Here is a 12,476-nt window from a genome sequence, read left to right on the forward strand (position 1 = left end):
TAGCTGAATGGAGGATGGATTGGAGTAAGGAGAGACTTGAGGCAAGCATATTACACTATTCAAAATAGGAGGTGGTGAGAATCTACACTAGAGTGGCAGCTGTGTCAGAAAAGTGGACATACTTGAGAGATATGAAGGTGACATCAGTTTTAACAACAGGTTGGATATGGGGGGGGGTGAGAAATAATGAGGACTTAAAAATGACTCCTACATTGTGAACCTGAAGGATTTAGAGGATGGTGTTGCTCTCTACAGTAATAAGGAAGGTAGGAGGTGGGGAAGGGCTTGGGGGGAAAATAATGAGTTCTGTTTTAGATATATTGAGTATAAGATATCTACTGACATCCAGTTTGAGGTGTCTAAAAGGCAGTTGGAGATGCGAGATTGGATGTCAATAGAGAGACTGGGAGCAAGATAGGAAGATTTGAGAATCAATAACATAGAGATGCTAAGTGGATAGAGCACTGGACCTGGAGCCAGGGAGAAATGAGTTCAAATCTGGCCTCAGATACTTACCAGCCATGTGACCCTTGAATAAATTATTTAACTTCTGCTTGCCTTAGTTTCATCATATGTAAAAATGTGGATAATAATAGTACCTAGCTCCCAAGGTTGTTATGAGGATCAAATGATATAATAATTGTAAAGTGCTTATCATAATGTCTGACATATAACAAACTATGCGAATGTTGTTGTTGTTGTTATTATTATTACTGGAGAAGAGAAGAGGGCACAGCACTGAACCTTGATGGACACCGATGGCTAGAAAGCATGATCTGGAAGAGGATCTAGCAAAGGAATTTGAGAAGGAGCACTCATGTAGGATGAGAACCAGCAGAGGGTTGCGTCTTGAAGGAGAGTGAGCAAAAGTGCCCAAAGCTGCATAGAGGTGAAGAAGAATGAGGATAGAGAGAAGGTCATTGGATTTGGCAACTAAAAGAGATGTGTGCATGTTAACCAAAGAAAGAGAGGAGCAGAAAAATTAGCCACAGAGATACAGGCTATTTATGGGCAGCATCTTCTCATAGTGAGGCTGGTAAACATTGAGGGATTCTCCCATCCATGCAGATTCTAGACTGTTGGGCATTGATGTGGCTATACTTTGTAAGTCTTTTGATGTTTCACCCTTTCTGTGGCAGGAAATAACACCTGTAAAATAACATGTGGAGTCCTGAGGACTCACAGCTACCAAACTAGCCTGACATGGGAGTATGGAATTCCAAGCAGTGGTGCCTGGATTTCTCTTGAGCCTTTTCTGATAAGTAGCTTCCCTAGTCCCTCCATTTTGGACAGGGACAGGGAAAGGAGTCACAATAGGCCCCAGTGAATCTAATTTGTACCCCAGAAATCTTTCATGAGTTCTTTATACTTGCACTTATTGGAACCCACAAAGCAGTAACAGTGAAGATTGAAGACATAAAGTATATTCTTTGTACAACTAATTCCAGGTGACAATTGTAGTCCAGTCATTTTATGAAGGACACACAGCATATCTGTGTGTAAGGCTTCTGTAAACCGAGTGGACTACCCATATTTGGATTACAAGATAGTGGGTCTATAGTTTTCTGGAGAAGTTACAGGTGTTAGTGAGAAGGTAGACACCATAGCTCTCATTTGTCTGTATCTGGTAAACATATCTAGAGTTTCAGCAGTGGATGACTACCCATGCTTCCTCTATGGAAGCATACCAAAAGATAAAATTTTGAGCAGAAAACATTACAAAAACTTTAAAGGTGGGTAGAGAAATTTGACTTTGAAGATTATCCAGTGGTTGGGGAAAGGAAAAGCTGTGGCGTTTTCTTGTAGGAATGGGATATTGGCTACTTTATGGAACACAAAATTCACCTCAATGTCTTGGGAATGCTTTTTTTAAGACTGGTATTGGGAACTTGCTTGTACCTAAGATGGAGGACATCAAGAACTACCTAAAGGAGTTGCTAATTGATAGCATCCTCCCAGCGTCCGATAGTCCATAGTGGTGGTACAGAAAAAGATCAGTTAAGAGTGTGGTGTTCATGAAATGTATAAGATAATTATGATATCATTTCATGTGTTCACAATGATATGGACTATATGCCAAAGAGCTAAGTATTTTTTAGTGTTTAATTTGTACAATGGGCACTATCACATCCCAATGTCAGAAGCAAGATGAGGAGAAGATGGTCTTCGTCAGCCCAGTAAGATTATAACTACTTAATGACATGCCCCAAAGGATTTCTTTCTTAAACAATTTTCATGCCCTGAAAGTTTCTGATGGCTCATAGAGGCATATATTTAAGGCTAACATAGAGGCAGCTACATAGCACAACGGATAGAGTGCTGGACTTGGAATCGGGAATATCTGGATTCGAATTTGACCTCAGATACCTCCTAACTATGTGATCCTGGCCAAGTCACTTAACCTCTTTTAGCCACAGTTTCCTTGACTATACCATTAGGATAATAATAGCACCTATCTTCCAGAGTTGTTGAGAGACTCAAATGAGATATTATTTGGAGCGCACTTAACACAATGTTGGGCACATCGTAGGCATTTAATAAATGCTTATTCCCTTTCCTTCCCCCACCATAGAAAAAAATGATGCCACCTTCAATTCTCATGTAACCCTGAGACTTCTTGTGAAGGGGTGGAGGGAGGTGGGGAGCTAGGCCCCCTTTCACACTGGCTGCATGGAAACTGCTCTCATGAGAGAGCTTTCATCTATATCTTTGACTTTTTTGTGTGTTTCTTTTGATAATTGTGGGTGAAAAAGAAGTGATCCTAAGATAGACATTTCTAACCTTTGAGTTCACCTTGCGATTTCAAGAGGTCTTGAAATCCTTGGTTCTCAGTTGGTATAGGAGTTGCCCTCTCTACATACACTACAGTATTTTTTAGAGGAGATAGCCACCAGCTAGAGGATAAACCCAATGCCAGAAGACATAGACTTGGAAGGAATTTGTTTAGACAATGCAAAGCTGAGGTGAAATGTAAAATATTGATGTAGATGTCCTACAAATTCCTTCATGTTCTTATGTTTAAGTCTCAACTTCTCAGGTTAGGCTACAATAAACATTTGTTAAGCACCTACTACGTGCCAATTATCCTGCTAAGTTCTGGGAATGCAAATATGAAAAAAAAAGAGAGTTTTTGCCCTCAAAGAACTTAAAATCTAATGAGGGAGGGAAACAATACAAAAAAGGAAAGCTGGAAAGGGTGGAGGGAGTGCCACAATATTTCCAGTGTGGGGATATGATCAAGGTGTTGATGGAGTTGAAACCAAGCAGAGCAGCTTGAGGCAAATGAAGAGATGATTCACATTCTGAATCCTGCATAAAGGCAGGCTATGGGAGGAGTTTTTTGCTTTGCCCTCCAGCCCTCTAATCAGAAAGGTAGAAGCCACTGAAGGTATTGATGAGGTATGACTAGCAAAGTTGAAGCTATCTCCATAATGTTGAGCTTCCTGGTGATGAAACTATATAATAAAGACCTGGGCTGGGCATGATGAAGATGATGATGGAGTTGAAATCAAGCACAGCAGCAACACAAGCACAGATGATGGTAAATGAATACATAACTCTATTTGAATGTGTAACAGAAAATATAAATGATTACTCCTACTTCTTCAAATATATACATGTGCAAATCTTTTGTGGTCAGCATTTCTTTTGTGTGGAGGAAACAACTAGCTTTCCATGCCTGACAAAAGGGGAGAAAAAAACTGAAAAGATATTCAATGGTCATGAGTTATGCCAATATAATAAAAATGAGAATATTATCTAAATTAATCTATAAATTTCATACTATAAGAATCAAATTACCAAAGGGATACTTTGTATTTAGAACAGGAACTGAACTTATGATTTAATTGGCATAAGAAACTTCCACATGAGGGAACTTCCTCTATCAACATATGTCCACATCTTCTATTCAGTTTAGGGTCTTTAGGGAATTGACTATGCTTGCTTCTAAGAGGTTAAGCCTAGGATCATATAGATATTATGCATTAAGACTAGATAACCCCATCTTGTGCAAGAGATTTTTCCCAGTAGCCTTGCTGTTATTAGCACCATTAGCAGATTTTCCTGGCTCTGCTTCTGGTTTTCTATTCCACTATTGCATGTCACTTCTCATATTTTATATTTATAAGCAAAATAATAAAGTTAGTTCAGAAGGACAAAAGCTCTAGAATCTCAAGGGAAGTAATATGCAAAAGCATTAATGAAGGGAGCATAGCATTACCATACTTCAAAGAATATTATAAACTATAATCATCAAGACCATTTTTTAGTGTTTAAAAAAAGAATAACAACTGAAAATTTAGGTCAGTAGAACAGACTAGATAAACAAGAAACATAAATAATTAAAAAAAGATTTGATAAACCCAAGAACATAAATTATTGAGGGAATTATTGACAAAACCTATTGGGGAAACTTGAGAGCAGTTTTTACAAGTCAGGTTTATACTAACATCATATATCAAATGCTACAATAAATTCAAAATGGATTTGTGACCTTAATATAAAAAGTCGTACCACATAAAATTAGAATAGAATGAAAAGAGGTACCTTTCACAACGACGTCTAGTGGAATAACTTAACCAAATCAGGGCTAGAGGAATAAAATAAATAATCTTGACTATGTAAAATTAAAATTATTTTCTGTGAAAAAGCTCAATTAAGAGAATTAGAGGAGAAATCTGAGAATGTTAAAAAAAAAAGCTTGGTGATACAGTGGATAGATTGGACTTGGAGTCAGGAAGACATGAGTTCAAATCTCAATTCAAATTGTTACTAGCTGTATGACCCAAGGCAAGTTACTTAACCTTTATCAGCCTTAGTTTCCTCATTTCTAAAATACAATAATGAAATAATAATATTATATAAATACATATTTAAATATAATACATAATTAAAATATAATATGTAAATTAAAATACAATAAAATAACAATAAAATAAAAGCACTTATCTCACAGGACTGTTGTGAGTATCAAATGAGATAAATGATATAAAACACTTAATAAATCTCAGAGTGCTACATAAATGTTAGAGAACTGAGAGGAAATTAGGCACTCCTAATCTATTATGAGAATCTGGGCTTGAAGTGTAGTTGAAGATTTAAAAAAAAAAAGTCTTGACAGCCACTCACCATCCATAGTTCCAACAAAAGAGTGGGTTGATGACTCCCAGGGATATTGATCTGAGACAACATTCCTTCTAAGGAAGAAGCCCTATCAGCAAATGACAGTTCCAGCAAATGGTAGCAGGACTTCATCAGAGAAGTAGCAAAAAGGTGCATCAGAGGTGAAATGGAATGATAGGGAGACATAATTAGTTTCTTGGAGATTGAACTGAAAGAAGAGTTCCACCTGGGTTGAAATCTAATCCTCTTCTTTTCTTTCTAGTCTTGTTTCTGCTTTACTCTCCTGCACGTTAAATTGGCCTACTTGCAATTCCTTGAACATGACAGTCTACCTCCCATTTCCATGTCATTGCCTTTTGCTATTCATCATGCCTGGAATGCTCCCTCTACTTACCTTCATACTTGTTTTCACCGGCTTCCTTAAAATTCTCAGTTTAAACCCCACCTTGTGCAAGAGTTTTTCCCCAGTCTCCTTGCTATTATTAGCACCATCTGCTTTGAGATTATCTCTCATCTACTACGTTTCTAGTTACTTTCATGTTTTCTCCTACTTCAGAGTAAGACCTTCTTGAGGAGGGGGACTATCTTACTCTTCTTTGTATCCCCTGCACTAAGCACAAATAATCTTCACTATTAAATTAAAATTCTTTTGAATGAAACAGCTTAATTAAGAGAATTAGAGGAGAAATCTGAGAATGTTGTAAAAAAACAGCTTGGGGGCGCAGTGGATAGGCTGGACTCAAGAGTCAGGAAGACATGAGTTCAGATTTTACTTCAGACACTAGCCGTATGACTTAGGACAAGTTAGTTAACCTTTAACAGCCTTACTCAAAGTAATCACTTACTAAGTACTTTTTAATTAATTGACTTAGGATTCAAATCCAGGCATTACTTCACTTGAAAGTCAGTCCTCTCTCTACAAAAAGTTTACTTTCAGTCATAGCAAATATTATTACAAAGAAGTTGTGGAAGTCAGTGTTTGGGGAACTCCTATTTGGCAATTGAATTGGCATGAATCCCAGGTTTCCCCAAGGGTTTTCTTTTGAACTATGGATGAGTCTTTTGTGTACCCAAACACTTACCATTAGCAACCCCACTTCCTCAGAGAATACCCAAAATTCTTGTAGCAAAACCTTCAGGAAGGCTTTGAGTAGAAACCACAAGCAGATCAGAGTGAAAATTTTGAGAAATGAGAAAAAGAGGGTAGGCATATGGTTTGGGGATCTTCCTGAAAAGGTGGCAAGGAATGGTCCCACACTCCATCCAATTTCTAGTCATGGGACTGAGGCTGTTAAATATGATGCTGAATGCAAAACACAAGCCTGGGCTTTGAATGCACAGGTTTTTACTACTTTCCCCCTGAATCACTAAAACCACAGCTTGACTATTCCACGAAGAATTCCTTGACAGAGAAAAGGGGTTTATTGAGAGGCAGTTAGGGTATAAGGGAGTCCAAGAGATGTGCTTGAATATCATGGGAAGCAAGGTCACACCTAACCAGTGGGATTGAGAACCCTCTGTGGTCTGGAGCAGGACAGAGAGGTCCCTGCAGGAGAAAGTATGGTAGGTAACCAAGGCATGTCTAGGAATCAGAGGACCTGGATTATGGTTACAGTTCTTTTCATAACTATTTGCTATTGGCAAGTAACCCTTTCTAGGCTTGAATTTCCTAATTAAAATGAGGAGATTGAATAAAAGATCTTTAAAGCTCTTCCAGAACTGATAGTCTAAGTTTCTAAGCACAGTTAGCGCTGGGATGTTTGCTTCTTCCCTCTTCCTTTCTTGTTTGAACACTTGGAATTTGCATTCCCATTGGAAAATAAAACAACATCTGCAGCAAAAGGTACGTGTGGTGACAGATAGCATTGGTCATTTGGGGAGGATAAAGAAGGAGAAAAGAGGAAGGCCCTAGAGAGGAAGATAAATAACAACTAAGGGAGAAAAGGACTTCTGAGGTTTTCTTGTCCTCATCTACCACCAGAGGGATGGCTTTAGAAAAGTAGCAGATTCTAGAGAAACAGAGCCATAACTAAGTCAGGGAATCCGGGGTTTGTCCCAAGAGCTGACATTTAGTGGGGTGCTTTTTCATTGCATCATAAGCACTGCTGGGTCCCCAATGTGCTCCACAGACTGCTGATTTTGTGCCTTGCCTTGGATTGTGGGTTCAGAATGGAAATGAAAAGTGGAGCTCCTTGGCTAAGCATCTGGACTGAGCTGGCTATCAGATTCTAAGAAACAATTTTAATCACTGTCACAGACAATGAAATTTCTTTATATTGCTCAAGCTAGGAAGACTCAATCTGAAGTCTTGTTCTTGTCTCTGATGATACAACTTAATCCTTGCCTCCAAGCAGTTTACCATTTAATGAAGGAAGGGAAAAGCAATATAACGTGTACCAAATGAGGACAGGAACTGGACCCATGATGCCATTGGAATAGGCACCTCGAAGATGAACAAGCTCACTCTACTAACACAGGTCAGCATCTTCTCTGCAATTTATACTCTGAAAGGTTGAGTAAGTGGCCCAAGGCTTCACACTCAGCATGTTTCAGAGGTGAGACTTGAACTCAAGTCTTTCTGGCTTTGAAGTCAGCTGTCTATTCATCATGTCATATTGCCTCCATACAAAGTAAATATGACAAATGATCCCTCTGAGCTCTAAATCTTATGGTTATTAACATAATAGCAAAAGAAATGTGTACTGCAATTTTCAGGAAAGTAGATTTCTAAAGGTGCAGAAGTTTGGGTAAAATCCTATGGACTAAAATTCTAAAGGGAGATTTTCAGCTCAGGAGGATGGGGAAAATTGCAAGAAAGAAAATTTGAAGACACAAAGGGGAAAAATTCCAATGAGGAGTAAAAATGAGAGTTGTCTAAAGACACTGATATGAGTGCACAAAGAACTTGACAGTCAATTAAATTGTTTTCCACTATTATCCTCACTTTATTTTTTTATTTTTTAAAAATATATATTTATTTATTTATTTTTAGTTTCCAACATTCACTTTTATAAGATTTTTGAGTTTTAAATTTTCTCACCCTCTTTTCCCTCCCCCCTCCCCAAGACAATGTGCAATCGGAAACAGGCCATACGTGTACAATCATATTAAACATATTTCCACATTTCAATTTCAATTTTCAAAGAGAAAGATCCAAAAGATGGAAACAAGGAGAGGAAACAGTATGAAGACAAAAGCATGGCATGCCATTAAGAACTGCATCACAAATGCTGAAGTGCAGAATGAGCGGAGGCTGGGGAGAAAACCAAAAGACCACAATTTTTTTTTCTCAACTATATTGGGGAAAAGATGTGTGTCAAAAAAAGAGATAGGATCATTGCTTTGGTGCACTAGGTAGATCATAAGTGATAGCAGAAAGTAGAGGTACTCAATTGTCATGATTGAAATTAAGGTAAACTGAGTCACAGAGTTTCAAGCACATTCAATTTATTGGTAAGGCTAGCAATTAGTAATGAAATGGGTCTCTCAACTCCTTAGTTAGTCAGAAGACCATAAGGTAAGACTCACTAGTCTGCATATAGTTTTGGGAAGTACAAGAGAACAAAGAACAGGAAGCATAAAACAATATGATTGATTACAAAATCTGAAGTATCATAGATGATGAAAAACAATGTGATTGGATGGAAGTCTAGGAATGCAGGGCTAGCAACAACCTTTCCTTCCATCTTGCTGCTATAGAAAGCCCTTTGGTGGTGTCCACCTGCACGGCTAGTTAAGAGTCACAATGTTAACAGTCCAAACTTTCTTGAAGGACGGTGTTGCAGAGATAACAGACTTCCTGGCACCCACTGCATCTTGCAAGGTTGTTAGTGATATAACAGATTTCCTTTAATTGTACATGGGCAGTAAGATTTATAAAGACAATATATTTCTTTGAATTAAGGTGATTTATGGGACAACTTAGCCCAGAGAGGAAAGCTGAACTTCTGAACTTAACTCAGAGACAAAGAAACACGGCTTATGAAATTTCACAACATGCTGTGGGCGATATAGAATAGAATCAGTTACAAAATGGAACCAGAATCAATTTGATTTTCTCACAGTTCTTATTCAGCTACTATTTTCTCTATAAAGAGAATACATGACTTTTGAATGGTAAAGTATAGGAAAAAATGATCAATAGGGAACTGATTTCCAAGAAAATGAATTCAAATCATCTGACCAGATGATCTCTATTTCCAGGTCCAGAAAAAAAAAAAGTGACAGGTATGTAATAAGATAAACCTAAGTAGTATAAATTTAAAATATTAAACTTAGATTCAAAAATTTGACTTCACAAGTAGAAGATAGGGGAGCCATGGTTAGCAGTTTGTCTGAAAAACATCTAGGGGTTTTAATGGACAGCTTGGCTAATATCTACCAACATATAATATGGCAGCCAAGAAAGTTAATGTGTTCTGGCTCCATTAAAAGAGGCAAAGTTTCCAGGACTATGGAAATGATAACCTTGCTCTTCTATGCTCTGGCCAGCCCATATCTAGAGTTTTGTGCTCAGTTCTGGGCACCATGCTGTAATGTAACAGGTGTATGGGGTGGCTACCCACATTGTAGCACCTCACACCCTCACACAGAGCATATGGACAACTACTCACTCTCTGGGTTGTCTCATTCACTCCAACTTGCTCTTACACTGGCATGTTTAATTTCTCATTGGAGAACCTTTACCTCATCGTTAATCTCAAACTCTCTCCAAGGCTTAAGGATAATCCTGTCGTGGGGAAGAATATTCACTCCCCCTCTCCCCCACCCCACATGCAGTAGGATGGTGCTTACTCTGATTTAGGATAAAAAATTCCTCGTGGCTCCCTACTTAATTTACAATTGCTCAGCTATTCTCAACCAGAATCAGTTGTAGGTTACCTTTATAGTGAACTTCCAAGGGCTCTTTGGGTTTGGAAACTCTCAACCCCAAGACTCTTTTGGTTTCCCTTCCAGAAGAATGTGAGAGGAATTAACTCCAAATCCAGGGAGTACAGTCATTGTCTCCATTCTGCCTGTCTACATTTCTGCCTTTAGTGAGTACATGTGACTGGAAAATCATTTCCCAGATTTGAGGTCACCCTAAAGAGGTCTTAAAGCAAAATATGGATGACTACCAGTAGGGAAGGTTATAGAAGAAATGCTTCTTTAGGTATTCATTAAACTAGATGACCATTGAGGTCTTTTCTAATTATGAAACTCTATGAATCAGTAACCCCTTTGATTTTAATTATACTGCCATTTTGTGAGTGTATTACTTTCTTTTACTTAGAGTGAGAAAATCCCTTTCAACTCTTTTTCTGCTCCTATGATTTCAGTTGTGGTCTATGAATATTAGAACCCCAGGAACTTCATTTGCTAAGACTGATGGGACAGGGTGGAGGTAATGAATTTTTGTCCTAAATTCCTATCAGTGACAATCTTATTGCTCTTCCAATATTAGGAAGGACAAACTGAAGGATGTCAATAGAAGGACATGCATAATGATTAGGGACTGGATATTATGCCAAAGGGATTGGATTGAAGGAATGAAGGATATTTAGCCTAGAAAAAAGAGACTGGGTGGTTGTGCTGGTAGGAGTAGGGAACATGATAATTATCTTCAAGTTTTTCAAGGGTTGTGCTTACTCTGTTTGGCCTCAAAGGAAAGAATTAAGAACAACGAGATGTTGGGAAGAGGCATGATTTTAATTGAATCTAAGGGAGAATTTTCCCAACAAGTAGAGCTGCCCCAAAGTGGAATAGACTGCCTTAGAAGATGGTGGGTTTCCTCTAAGCAGAGGTCTTCAAGCTAAGTAAATGACCATTTTTAGTGATATTGAGTAGATATCTGTTTAGTTATGGGTTGGACCAGATGATCTCTTAAATCTCTTCCAACTATGGGACTCTGTGATCCTCTGAGAAAATTGTATGGCTTAACTGAGTGGTACAGTCAGAGAATCTCAGAGAATCAATCGATCAATAAGCACTTATTGAGGGTATTTCTAACCTTAGATGTGCTAACCAATGTGCTAAGAACTGTGGATATTTTTCCTTGGTGACTTTTAAGTGAGGAGGACTAAATGTTATGGACCTTCAGGTAGGGAAAGAGGTGACATAGATGTCAACACCAAAGCACTACTCTAGCTACCTTATCTCCCCAGGGCTGCAATGTGGCTGTGAATGAATGACATCTTTTTCCTTCTGTTCCTGTTGTATCTATTCTTTATTGATTTTAGGTGAGTGAGTATCAGACAGAACTGAAAAGATTATGACCTCATGAGCTTCAAAGATTGAAAGAGCAACTAAAGATTCAGCAGCTGAACTCCATAACAGAGAGGAGTTCCTTCAGTTGAATACAGTGAGGAGTCTTGTCTGAGGTATGACCCATTTGACCCAGCCAGCCCTGCAGTAAATCATCCCAGCAGCCTACATACTGTCTCCTGAAAGCAAGGAAGCAACATGTCCATATGTTATGCCACCCCCGGAAGCGAACATGGTAGGGGAGATGCTGGTAGTCACCACTTTAATTTTGAGTCCACTTCCCCAGAGACTGAGTGGTTGTGTAAAAGAGAGAGCAAGTCCCGGTTTCACAGGAAAAATTTTTGTACTTCTGTCCTTCCTGTATTTACTTAGTAAATATCTCATAGTAAAAGCTAACTGATGTTAATTGGTTGGTTGATATTAAGGAGAATACAATGGGTCAAAATAATATCAGGCAATAATCAAACGCACTTATAGTGTATTTTGCATATATTCCTGTAGCATACAAACTAGGCTCATTCTCCCAACCCCCACTCACACTGGTAGGTTAGGTCTAGCAATAACCCTGAGGAGCTGGGGAAGAGGAGTTAGATGATATTAAGTTAGATAACATTAAGGAGAGGAGCTTTTTTTTTTTTCATTTGCCCTGCCATCATCTGGTACAAAATTTCCTTGACATTTGCAGGGAATTCTGAAAGCCATTTTACAACAAACACAATAGCAACTTCAACTTCTAAAACAACCCTGGGAAGTAAGTAGTGCAAGTATTCACCCCATTTCACAGCTGAGAAACATAAGGCTTAAGGAGGTTAAGTGACTTGTCCAAGTTGACAGGTGGTCATTGGATCTGGTCTCTAGGGTCTCTACTCTGAATCCAGTGCTTTTTCAACATCACCTTGCTGTATCTTCTTTTATGAAAGTCATTGGTGTCCCAGACACTTTGGTTATGGCTTGACCGTGGGCTTTATTTTATCTACGGTCTCACCCCCAAAACTCCCTCAGTGCCTACGGCGGGTCTTTTCACTCTGGAATATCTATCGGCCCCTTCATTTTTGTCTTTGTATCCTCAGTTCTTTGCACATTTCCTGGAAAATAGCAGGCCCTCAATA

General features: G+C 38.5%; 1 protein-coding gene across 1 annotated transcript in view; it reads right to left on the minus strand.

Moving 5' to 3' along the window:
• Positions 1–12,476, minus strand: part of LOC110203125 (SLAM family member 9-like) — a 103,492-nt gene that overhangs the window by 42,340 nt on the left and 48,676 nt on the right. The window lies entirely within an intron of this gene.

The sequence above is a fragment of the Phascolarctos cinereus genome, unplaced genomic scaffold (genome assembly GCF_003287225.1).
Source record: "Phascolarctos cinereus isolate Bilbo 61053 unplaced genomic scaffold, phaCin_HiC Scaffold_5;HRSCAF=322, whole genome shotgun sequence".
Taxonomy (NCBI): domain Eukaryota; kingdom Metazoa; phylum Chordata; class Mammalia; order Diprotodontia; family Phascolarctidae; genus Phascolarctos; species Phascolarctos cinereus.